Source organism: Ailuropoda melanoleuca, chromosome 18, assembly GCF_002007445.2.
Source record: "Ailuropoda melanoleuca isolate Jingjing chromosome 18, ASM200744v2, whole genome shotgun sequence".
NCBI lineage: Eukaryota > Metazoa > Chordata > Mammalia > Carnivora > Ursidae > Ailuropoda > Ailuropoda melanoleuca.
This window is the reverse complement of record NC_048235.1, coordinates 3,248,055-3,261,322: the sequence shown is the minus strand read 5'-3', so window position 1 is coordinate 3,261,322 and position 13,268 is coordinate 3,248,055.

The window sequence follows — 13,268 nt, the reverse complement described above, 5'->3', positions numbered from 1 at the left end:
GTATTTACCCCAAAGATACAGATGTAGTGATCTGAAGGGGCACCTGCACCCCAATGTTCATAGCAGGAATGTCCACAATAGCCAAACTATGGAAGGACCCGAGATATCTTTCAGCAGATGACTGGATAAAGAAGATGTGGTTCATACATACAATGGAATATTACTCAGCCATCAAAAAGAATCTTACCATTTGCAACAATGTGGATGGAACTATAGAGTATTATACTAAGCAAAATAAGTCAATCAGAGAAAGACAATTACCATATGACTTCACTTGTATGTGGAACTTAAGAAACAAGGCAGTGGATGATAGGGGAAGGGAAGGAAAATCAATGAAGGCAAAAACAGAGATGGAGACAGCAAGATGAAATCAGAGAAGGAGACAAACCATAAGAGACTCTGAACTCTAGGAAACAAACTGAGGGCTGCTGGAGGGGAGGGGGTGGGGGGATGGGGTAGCTGGGTGACGGGCATTAAGGAGGGCACGTGATGTGATGAGCATGGGTGTTGTATAAGACTGATGAATCAATGACCTCTGAAAGCAATAATACGCTCTATGTTAATTAATTGAAATAAAAAAAAACTAAAATTGACAATAAAACAAGAGGTAAAATTTAAAAAAAGAAATCTCTGCCTTTGTAGGTCTGTTTGTTTGCTTGATTGTTTCCTTGTTTCTTTTGGGGGTGATTTTGGGGAAGAATAGTTGTCTTCTCTGTCATTAGCACTACCTTGTCACTTAGGTCAGTCTTATCCACACACACCATTGTACTAACGATACCGAGAAGAGTCTAGTATCAGAGACAGTTTGGAGCAACACTCACGAGCATCCGCTTGCTCTGAAAATACCGAGATTGGAGCCTGTGGCCAAGTCCCACAGACCTGTAGGGACACCCGTTCTCCTCTGTAAACTGAGCTTTGCTCCTGGGGGTTATACACGCAGTGTGGGGCTGCAGCCGAGGAAGGGGGCTCTGCTGACCGTCAGGAGCAGGCCTCGTGCACCTGCATCCTGCCTGCTCCCACCTCCCCTGGGCCTCCTGGAATCCACCCCCATGGCCTTATCTGGAGTCCCAGGTGTCTTAATCCAGGGCAGTGTGGAGGAAAGCAAACTAATTCTGGTTTCAGAAAATGTGACATGTTCTGCTGACATGTCCCGAAAGTGGACGGTGACTGGTGATCCTTCTGCTCAAATGTAACCTTGAAGCCTAGGGTACAAGGGGAGGGCTCTCCCTGGCAGAACTCTGAGCTCTTCTCATCGTACAGCCTCAGGAAAGGCCCTGAGGTGCGCATCCACACCGACCTATACACGGTGGGCCAACCGTGGCCCTGCACTCGAAGCCTTGGAAGAGGTGAGGTCACAAGATTGTTTACAAGGAGATTTGGGGCAGAAGTGTGCTGACTGGGCAATCAGAATGAGCCCAGAAAGTATGTTGAGGAGCTGTCCCAATTTTCTTAGAACTTTCCTGCATCTTGGGAAACTCCTCAGGTCCCAGGCACATTTGGACAGCTGATGACCCTGCCAGAGGAAGATAATATTTTGTCCCACATGAGTAATCATTAAAAGGGTGCCCCCCAAAAGAATGCTCTTCAGAAGACAGACACCTGAGCCTGACATGGTCAGCTAGCTCTGCCAGACCCCCAGCATCGCTCAACAGGCTCAGGAACAAAGCAGCCTTGTGACGGGGCTGGGGGCTTGACCTGAGCTCTGTAACCAGATTGCCATGGCTGGTCTGGCTGCTGTCACTGCAGGGAACCTTGTTTGCCAGGGGAAGAACCCACTGTCTGCATACCATGGTGGCATCTTTGCCCAGGGCACCAGCCTCTCCTGGCACAGTGGGGACATCAGGCTGCTTCTGGAACAGAAGTGGTGCTCATCGCTCACTGGAATAAGCACGGATTCTGGAGTTGGACTTGCTTTCTCTTTCCGCCACACTTCTGCCAGCACCGTTCCTGTGCATGTGGTAACATAACTACTACTGGGCTGACTTTTCCAGAAGGATGGCCTTATGGAGCCCTGCTGTGGCATAAGGCGAGTCAGGGGTGGCATCCTCCAGCAGCCGACACCTTCTCAGGCGGGGTTGCTGGGCTGCAGGACCTGGCGTCTGGGGCTCTTCCTTCTGTAGCCCGAACACACGTCCTCGCCGATGTTACCGTCAGAAATGACTTCTTTGCCTCTAGTCTTGGGTGTGAGTGTGGATGTCATGGTGACAGAGGATGTTTGCTTCCACTGGCCCAAGCTCAGCTCTCCAGCCTTCCCCACAGATGCTTAATGCCCATACAAAATTTTTCTTTTCTGTTGAATTTAGCCAGAGCCAGTTTATTTTCTTCCTGATGGCGACACTGACCATCCAGAAGGGAATATCTCCTGTGAGCTTTCAGATGTCATTGTGCTTATGTGAGAACTAGCCTCTGGCTGGGGCACTTCTGACAAATTAGGGCCCCAAGCGCTGCGCTGATGGAAGCCTGATTATTGCCTGGTTAGTGTGTGTTCTCTGACTGTGCTTCCTCATATGTAGAAACAAGTCATTTACGCACGATTTCTGGGTCTTCTCATTTACAGAGCTGTTGTCTGAGTGTGTTGTGAAAAGTAACTCCTAGGGGGATTTCTACAGCTCTGGTGGTTCTGGGATCCCCCATAGAGCCCTGCCTATGGTGGGCACAGAGCCAGCAGCTACTCTAGAAGTTTCCATCTCAACATATTCCCTAAAGCATGTCTGTACCTGACACCATGTACTTTTTATTTTCTTATCACTCCTACCGTATTTCTTCAATGTGCTATCCAAGGTGTTGCTGCAGTGTGTGGTGTTAGAATGTCCTAACAGAAAAATGGACTTTCAGTGAGAAACCCTTGGTTTAAGTCCCCACTTATTAAATGTGACATTTAAGTTGTCCCAGTGTTCGAAAACTCAAGCCCAGACTCAGGGTATGTTTTTGAACAAGGGTTCAGTTTTTGGAGTTTTAAGTCTTGGCCAGTTACAGGTAATGTGAATTTTACACTTTCCCCCTCATTTGCTGCTCTCCCTGTTTGCTGGTGATCCCCACAGGATGCATTTTCCAGCTTCTCCTGCTCTCTGACGAGAACATGAGGTTCAGCACGAGACACCACTATCACAAGTGGGTTATTATTGATGAAGGAGGGAGCTGTTCATCACGAAGGTTTAATAGTTTTGCTCAACCCTGTCATCAATGAAGTTATATTTCTCTCCCTGTAATTGGTAAATTATTCATTTTGAAGTTTCTGTGGTAAAAAAAAAAATCAGTAAAGAACAGTTCTATGCTTAATGCCCAAGTAGAAAAATATAAACAAACTCTTTGGCTCAACATGACCCATCAATTTTGGCACCCTGACTTTTTCAAGACAGTATCTAATTCCTTCTTGAATATGCATTAATATATATTTTTTAAAGTGGCCCATTGGCTTTGTGGAGTGTTTATTGTTTTGCTTATGAAAAACTGCCTTCCTGTGTCTGATTTGAATATTTCGTTACCATTTATTTAAACCCTCCAGCTCGATCATCTATCGCTGTCTAATAGGGATTGTCTCGGTTGAATTGTTGGCTCGTGATGTCTATTTTTCCTGAGTTCCTATGGTGTTTCCAGGCCTTGTTCCCCTTTGAGCCGGGGATTGCAGCCTTCACTGGTTTTCCTTGTGGAGAAAGTTTGCCTTAATTACATGCAGAGAAGTTTATCTAGCATATCAACTCTCATTTAGATGGTGTTCCAGAAACTGGAAACTACTATTGCCTGTATTAATATTAACATCCCCTTCCTTCCCCTCCCTCCAATTTTAGTCTGGTGCCTGGCTGCACAGAATAAACTCCATGTTTCCTCTCCGCCCTTGCAGTGAGATGGTGAACCGGCACCTCAGAGACAAGGGGCTATGTACCTGTAAATATCGAATGGAAACTCTAAAAAAACTCTCTTTAAAAGATAGCTGATCTACGCACTCAGCCCCTTCCCCGTTGTTTCTCTGTTGGACTACCTGGAATGTGTATAGACAGGGAGGCCAAGAATTCCAGTTTAAAGGCTGGCGAGTGAGAGGCCCTCCTTAGCTGAGAACAAGTCACAGGGGTGGTAGGGGGTGAGCTGGAAGCCGGGGATGCTTCACGACTTAGCGCACTGTCCAAACATTTATACGGACAAGCAGAAAATTGATATTATACTTTTGCCACTTGTATTGTGAATTTTTCTCTCATGTGCAGTTGAACTTAATCCTAGATGATAGGTAATTGTTTTTTCCTGGCTCAATGAAACAGAAACAAGACTGGATGTTGTCTTGTCCAAATACCACACCCAATATCTCAAACCTTCCTGTGGCATCTACTACAAATAGGCTTCAAGATCCATTTGAACATCTTCTGTTGCATGGATACTCTGTCTACCCAGGTCAACTAAGCAGTTTGAATATCTTCCTTTGGGATAAAGCAGAACTCAGGTAATCCATCTGATACAAAGCTGATATTTGCGAATCAAAGGCAGCTACTATGTCTTTAACGTGGTTCTCCAGGCTAAAAATTCAGAATAACTGGAACTCCTTCTGTTTCCTCTACCGCTGTAGCTACCATCACTTGGACATTGGGCAGTTGTGAACATCCCATCTTTCAATATCTGATGGTCACATGGACACCCCCATTTTCCAGGCCAGCTTGATGGGAGACAAGGGGAAAGAGTACTCACCTTTTCTCTCTTCATCACACTGCCATCTTGTTAGATTCCAAAACCCCTCTGACTTCCCGAGGCAGCTGATCAGGACAAGAATAAATGAATGGTAATGCACATTCAGGTTGTCTTCTCTTTACAAACAACTGCTCTCTGCTCTGCACACCGCCTGGCTCGAGTGGGGTGGGGCTTGTGTATTACGGAGCCTGGATGTGGGGGCACCTGGGAGGTGCAGTCTGTTGAGCGTCTGACTCTTGGTTTGGGTTCAGGTCATGATCTCATGACCGTGAGATTGAGCCCTGCATGGGACTCCGTGCTCAGCCCAGAGTCTGCTTGAGATTCCCTCTCTCCCACTGCCCCTGCCCTGCCGCACCCCCACACTCTCTCTAAAAATAAATAAATCTTAAAAGCCCAGATGTGAGTTACTCTTCTGAATGCTGTTCCCATCTCATCCTCTTACCTTTCTTCCAAGGTTAGTTTACTTACTGAGTTACCAAAAGCAGTCATGTTGATTTAAAGGTACATTGGGCTGTATTTTGATACCTAAAATAACTTAAGTTTTATGGTCCACCATTTACCTTCTTTCTTACCATGGTAGCCATCCTTGGGAGAATGTGTGCATGTCAAACTGACAGTTTCCTTCGGGAGCACTTTTGTCAAATGGGCTCGCTAAATTAGTCACAGGTCATGGATAATCATAAAGTATTAGATGTGTGTAATTAGATTAGAAAGGAGGTCATCTAGTATAACCCTTGTATTTGGCAGACAGAAAAAGTAAGGCCCAAGAGATGCAGGGGTGAGAGTCACTTACCGTGTTAGAAAAAGATCTACGCTAGGGGCGCCTAGGTGGCGCAGTCGTTGGGCATCTGCCTTCTGCTCAGCGCGTGATCCCAGCATTCTGGGATCGAGCCCCACATCAGGCTCCTCTGCTAGGAGCCTGCTTCTTCCTCTCCCACTCCCCCTGCTTGTGTTCCCTCTCTCGCTGGCTGTCTCTATCTCTGTCAAATAAATAAATAAAATCTTAAAAAAAGAAAAGAAAAGAAAAGAAAAAGATCTAAGCTAGGAGAATGAACTCCTGATGTGAGGTTCTTTCTCCTATTGTATAACCTCTTGATTCATTCCATATCGATACAGAGGGGTGTTTCAGAGGGTGACACTGGGCCACCAAGTGATTCCCGCCACCCAATCCTACAGCCAGCCAGAGTATCTTGCTAGATTCCAAAACCTGAGCAGGTTATCATGACAAGAATAAATGAATGGTAATGCACACCCAGGTTGTCTTCTCTTTACAAACAACTGCTCTCTGCTCTGCACACCGCCTGGCTCGAGTGGGGTGGGGCTTGCATATTATGTAACCTAATTTGTGGGTGCCCGGGCGGCACAGTTGGTTGAACATCTTGTTCTTGTTTTGGGCTCAGGTCATGATCTCAGGGTCATGAGATTGAGCCCCGCATCCAGCTCTTTCCCTAAATAATCTTATTAAATTAGTGCTTCCAAGAGAACAGGTGATTATGCTAATTTATCTGGACAATTGAAATTTTGTCTCCATACTTTGAACTGAAAAAATCCTAGTCTTCACACAGTACCTATGCCAACATTTTTTACACTTAAAGAAAAAAAAAAAAACCTTCCGTGTTACATACTGAATGTGTGTAACAAGCTGATGTCAGTATGTTGCAAACATAAAGCAGCTAGACCATTCCTCACGATCATCTCCACAAACCCTCTGTATAGACTTTTTCTCCAGAACTGGATGAAATCAATGGGAAGTGTAGTCAGTGTATAAGTTACTTCCAGATAATAAAAGAATCCAGTCCTGTCTAATATCAAATCTTTCTCTTCCAATTTAAAGCTTCCACCCTCTTATAACCCAGACTTGGTTCAAAAGCGGAAATCCATAATGAAAAGCAGCTTTAGCTTTTTTTTTCTTCCTGTTTTATGCTTTGCCTCCTTTTCCACTTATTAGCTATTTTTGGTTGAGCATTAGGCCCCCATGGTTGGACAGATAGAGAAAAAGGAAAGGTGGATTTCAGATAGAGTTTTAATTTTGCAGGATGTGTGTGTGTGTGTTGGGGGGCGGGGGATGGATACTGCAAGCTAACTCTTTTTTGCATAGACGACCGACATTGTGGACTGCTCAGATATCCCCTTTCCTCACCCTTGCTGAGGCTTTCCAAATGAAATTACTCAGCAAAGGATATACCTTACCAACAAGCATTTTAACATTTCCCTAATTTCCACTTCTGTAGCTGATAGAATTTTCACCTCCAGCCTCTGCCCCTAAAGATCTTCTCTTTCCTGGTAGGAGCCCTGTATGTAGCTACTTTTCAAAAGAGCTGTGACTAATGTCCTCCTAAGGGTTTCCACATCTGGCTCAAGGAAAATATCTGTATATTCTTGGATGGTCAGCTCCTGCCCAATGTCATAGTAACTTTGCCTTGGGTTGCTTGGGCCAGCCTATTTGCTTCTAGACCATTAATGTGTGAGTCACTTGCCAGTATCCGTGTTGTTCAGATTCCACTGGATCAATGTTCAGCCATCTGAATAGATCTTTTAAGCATCCTCTTCCTTGGCTTAGAGTGAAGGGTTATGTACCTCAATTAGTTTTCTATTGCGGCTGTACAAATTACAGTTGATCCCTGAACGGCATGGGTTTGAACTGAATGGGTCCACTTATATGCTTTTATTTTATTATTACTTTTTTTTTTACAGTACAGTAGTTTTAAATGTATTTTCTCTTAAGATTTTTTAATAGCATTTTCTTTTCTCTAGCTTTATTGTAAGAGCACAGTATAGAATACATACAGCATATAACATACTGGTGAATTGACTGTATTACTGGTAAGGGTTCTGATCACCCACAGGCTATTAGTTGTTTGGCAGGAGTCAAAAGTTATATGTGGATTTTTAACTGCACAGGAGTTGGTACCCCAAAGTCTGCATTATTCAGCAGTCAACTATACCACAAATCAGTGGCTGAAAATAACAGAAATATATTCTCTTTCAGTTCTAGAAATCACATCAAAATCAGTTCTTAGGCCTGTCTTGCCTCTGGAGGCTCTAGGGAAGAATTTGTTTCCTTGTCTTTTTTATCTGTTAGAGATTGTCTGCATTCCTTGGATCAAGCCTCTTTCTTCATCTTCAAAGCCAACAATGTCATCTTCTCCAATCTCTAGCTCTCTCTTTCAGACTCTGCCTCTGACATCACATTCTCTTCTTCAGCCCTCCGACCTTGAACCTCCCTCTTTCCTACATAAGGACCCTTATGATTATAGGAAAATCCAGGATACTCTTTCCATGCCACGATCTTGAACTAATCACATCTGCAAAGTCCTTTTTGCAATGTCAGATGACATAGTTACAGTCTTTGGGGATGTGGAACATCTTTCCGGGGAGGGCATTGTTGTGCCTAACCAGCGCTCCTCCACTGCAAGGCAGGAATAAAGCACAGTTCACTTAACAATTCCACGTAATCTTTCATGGTTTCAAGAGAGGTAAGCCCAGAAGTCACAAAACTTTTAGCATGTACAACATAGGAGTTGTGAAAGTTGTGGGATGTCCATGAAACTGGGTCATAAAAAATATCACCTGTAACAAAATATTGCAAGAAATTTTATATTTCTCAATGTTGGCTGCATCTGATTTACTCAAATGTGGGGTGTGAGAGCATCAAGGATTACTTACATAAAATACCAAGGAAACTTGGATGTCTACCCTGAAATCTTCATATTATTCCAGGCAATGAAAGATTTTTGAGAAGCCAGAAAAAGTACTGTGTAAATTAGGAGATTTTGAAGTTAGTCTTTGGTATGCTGTAAGCTTCACCTCACCATCCAAGTTTAGAAAGGGATAATGAGTATTTCTCCCTTCACCTAACTCAGGTGAGATACATGGAGCACTCACATGTTTCCTCTGTAGGCTGGGGGTCATGAGGTGCCAGGTGAATGATTGTCTGGTAGGTTCCTTGAGCCTGGAGTAAACAGGGATTGCTAATGCATTGAGGTGGTCTGCACAGTCAGTGTTTGCTTGGGTGAAGAGTGTGGAATAGTTCACATAGAACAAGTGTGGGATCTTGTCGAAGAGAGAGGCCTTGAGGTGCACCAGAAGTGGCCCCTTCCTTCCTGGAGGCTGAGCTGTAGGCTTTTGGCTACAGAAGAGGTCATCTGCCGCTTCAAATGAACCATCAGCAAGAGATTGCCGGTGCTACCAGAATGGGGTTTCCCAGGAGCATTGATGAAAACACCCCATTAGCGAAAGTCAGACCTGAACATCCATTGGCTCCGAAGAATGAGCTGCTGGCTCACCACAGAACCCCCTGCTAGGACCTCAAAGGGACAGCAGCCACAGCTTTCAGTCTGGTTGGGCTTGTCGTGAGAAAGGGAAGACAAGCCCACTCAGCTCCCAGGTGACCCGTTGATGACGCCGGGAGTGTACAGAAGAAAGAAGTTGTAAATTGCTTGAAGTTTTGATTACCCTGGACTGGATGTATTCATTATTTTATTATCATAAAAAGAGATTCTGTTTGGTAAATGCAAGTAATCAGATGACTGGTTTTTTGTTTTTTTGTTTCTGTTTTTAATACGAGAAATGTTATAAGGCTTGCTCTAAATTTATCTGGAGACATGGGAACTTCGCAATAATCGTTCCACATTCATATGTATTTACACTTAGAAAAAATTTCCTTAAAAGGTAAATGACATTCTGCCCAATCCTGAAGGTTCCTTTCAGCTTCAAATTCCTATGATTCTAATAATTTTCTTCTCTCTTCTCTTGTGGATTACGGTTTTCCTCATTGAGAATTTTTAATAAAGCAGGCTATCTTTATCACAGGGTGTGCTGTGAAAGTGTATTTTGCACAATTGCACAATATTTAAATGTCAAACGTTTTATTAATGTACTTTTAAGTGCAATTTAGATTGTTTTCATAAAAATGAAGTTGGGATTTAAAAAGGCATAGAATTTGGAAAGGTGCTATTTATTATAATGTATCTCAGTAAACATAATATTAGTTCAGTTTTGTATTAACAGTCATGTTTAGGAAAGACAACTGTAGAAATAACAATATAACTCAGAAATCAAACAAAATAATATTTAGATACTTACAAAATTTATATGAAATAACTCCTTGCTTCTGTGTGCTCCTGTGGTTTTCAGCACGCAGGTCTCTGATCTTTGAAGATGAAAACAAGAGCCCTATAAAAACATAGGTTAAGGAAACTGGCCCAAGCCAGCCACTTGATGGAATTACACTGCTGAAATAAACATTAGTATTATGATTCTAATTAATTTGTAATTTGCTCATAGCCAGACTTTGATTTATATTGCTTAATATTGTTAGTGTTTCTCTTATTTTTTTAGTCTCCTAGATATACAACAGAAGCTTAACCTTTTTGACCAAGGGCAATCAACCATCAAGCTCAGCAGAAGAGAGGATCAAAAAGAAAAACTACTACCCTCTCAAACACCACCTCTGACCCTTGTCTGCAGCACAAAGGAAAAAAGAAGGCTGATTAAAACCAGTGAAACCACCTAAGCAATTGCTAAACATTTGCCACGTTCTTTATTTCCAACACAATAAAGTCTGATAAATAGTAGCAGATAGGTTCTTGAAGCCCATGGAGTGAATATTGCAGTTTTCCTTTGATGAGTTTCTTGGCAACTCTTATACTTTCAGGCTGGTTTACATTATTATTATTTGTTTTAATTGTGAGCACACTTGAATTTGTCCATATTAGAAAGCTCTAGAATAAAGTACTCCTTTCTACATTTAATATTTATTCATTAGTATTCATATTTCCTTTTTAACTTCTGTTCTGAGGAATGACATATTCAGTAAAGAACGTTGTATAAATATTTACATTTGTATTCTTGTATCACACCACACCCATAAAATGCTAATATGATGGTACTATATAACATGTAATGTATAATATATAAAATGTGTCTGTATAACCTATAATGATACTTTATAACATTAATGGATTTGTTATTCTACAATAGTGAATATTTTACATTCTTCTATGTTTATATTTTGAATATTTGTATGTATTTAAAAATCACAATAATCCTTTACATGTTAATAGCAGAAAAAATTTAACTGTGGCAAGAGCACTTAACATGAGATCTACCCTCTTAACACATTTTTAAGTGTACAATATCAAAAAGACAGCAAAAATGGCAGTCAGGTGGGACTACATCAAACCAACAAGCTTATGGATGGCAAAAGATACAACTCAGTGAAAGGCAACCTATGGAATGGGGGAGCATATTTATAATATCTGTTAAGAAGTTAATATCCAGGGGCACCTGGGTAGCGCAGTCGTTAATCGTCTGCCTTTGGCTCAGGGCGTGATCCCGGCATTCCCGGATCGAGCCCCACGTCGGGCTCCTCCGCTGGGAGCCTGCTTCTTCCTCTCCCACTCCCCTGCTGTGTTCCCTCTCTCGCTGGCTGTCTCTCTGTCACATAAATAAATAAAATCTTTAAAAAAAAGAAAGAAAGAAAAAATTTAAAAAAAAAGAGGTTAATATCCAAAATATATAAGGAACTCATACAACTCCATGCCCCAAATACAAAGAACCTGATTAAAAACCAGGCAAAGGACTTGAACAGACATTTCTCCAAAGAAGACATACAAACAGCCAACAAGTATATGAAAGGTGTTTGACTTCACTCATCATCAGGGAAATGCAAATCAAAACCACAATAAGATATCACCTCACTCCTGCTGTTAGGATGACATGTTATCAAAAAACAAAACAATACAAAACCAGAAAGTATTGTGTTGGTGAGAATGTGGAGATATTGGAACCCTTGTATGGTGTAAAATTATGGAATCACTATGGAAAACGGTATAGAGTCTCCTCAGAAAATTAAAATTAGAACTATAATCTGATCTCAGAACCCCACCTCTGAGTGTATACCCAAAACAATTGAAATTGGAATGTGTTTAAGTTTTAATACACTGAATATTGGTAAGTGTAATCCACAGAGACAAAATATTTGGGGGGGGTGCTTAGTAATTTACAGTAATATAAAGGTTTCCTGAGACCAAAGATTTGAGAGCCAGTGATCTAGTCTATGGCATAGTGATTTCATCCCGACTATATACCTAAGAGAAATGTGTCTATACATCCCAAAAGACAAGTATAAGAATGCTAACAGGGTTTTTTATAGCCCCCAATAAAAATAACCCAAGTGCCCACTATCAGGAGAACAGATGAATAAGTTGTGGTATATTTATAAATTAAGCACTATAAATCAATAAAGAACAAGCTACAGCTGTGTGAAACAGCATAGATAAATAGAAGTGAAAATGGGTTGAGCAAAAGAATAAACAAGTGAAAACAAATGAATACTGATTGATTCCACTCATAGGAAGTCTGAGAACAGGCAAAACTAGTCAGTGGTGATGAAAATCAATATGGCACTCAACTCAGGGGCAGGGAAAGGAATATGGACTGGATAGCGACACAAGAGAAATTTCTGAAAGGGGGCCTTGCCGTCACTACCATTGGAAGCTTATTTAACATGTCTTGCCAAAATTTTATCCACTGTCCTTAAATGACAGAGACCATAGAGGTCAGGCAATAGCAATACACAAATAGTATCATACACAAGAACACCAATGAACAATAGGCAACTGTAGAGCAGTTCTAGGAGCGTAAGGAATGGAGGACAATGGGCACCATTACCAACTCCTATCTGAAGAGATGACATGGTTTGAGGCTGAAGAAAAATTGCTTCTGAAGAGACTTGTGTGTTCATGTTTTGGCATTGTACACATGGTTCTCCTGGACGGGACAGGCTCCCTCTTCTCTGGAACTGACAGACTCTATCCTGTGTGCATTCTGGAGATAGGAAATTCATGGACCTTGTTAAGGCGCCTGTCATGTTGCTGTGATTTATTGACTGCTTGGCTGTGTCCTCTAGAGGACTCTGAACCCTTGCACATAGGGGCCACATTTCGTAGCCAATGTACCCCAATGCCTGCGCCACCTGACACATAGTAGGCACTCACGTGATAGGTTTTCTCAAGTGCATTAATTAGACAATTATACATTTAGTTATAGAAATGTATAATGTATTGAATGTATCGAATACATAAGCATAGAGAAGAATAAGGATGTTTGTGAAAAAAGAATATATGAAAATATGGGAAGTCAGAATAAGCCCGTCCTGCAGGACCATTGTCCCAACCTACAGCAGACTGGTAACAACCAAAGATTTCCCCCTCTGTGCTGGGACAAAGTGGACATTGGATCTGGGTGTCCCAGACGGTGTCCCAGACGGTCCCCCCACCATGGGACAGCCACCTTCGTGCACCTCATACAGATGTGCTACGGGCACATTCAGTGCCTCTTCCTGGCTTCCACCCTCAGTTCCCAGGCTGGGGAAGGGCAGCAGCTTTCATTGGTCGGGGAGGAGGGGCAAGTTTCAGGGATTCAGGGTGCCACCTAGTTGGGGGGCAGGCATCCAGGAGAGGGTGAGGAGTCATGGCATGTGGCAGGTTCTGTGGGAACTGAGCCCCTGGTGCAGTCTCTGGTTTCCTACCAGATTTCACTTACAAAACACAATACATGAAAGATGAAAATATTAAGAATGTTGGGACTCC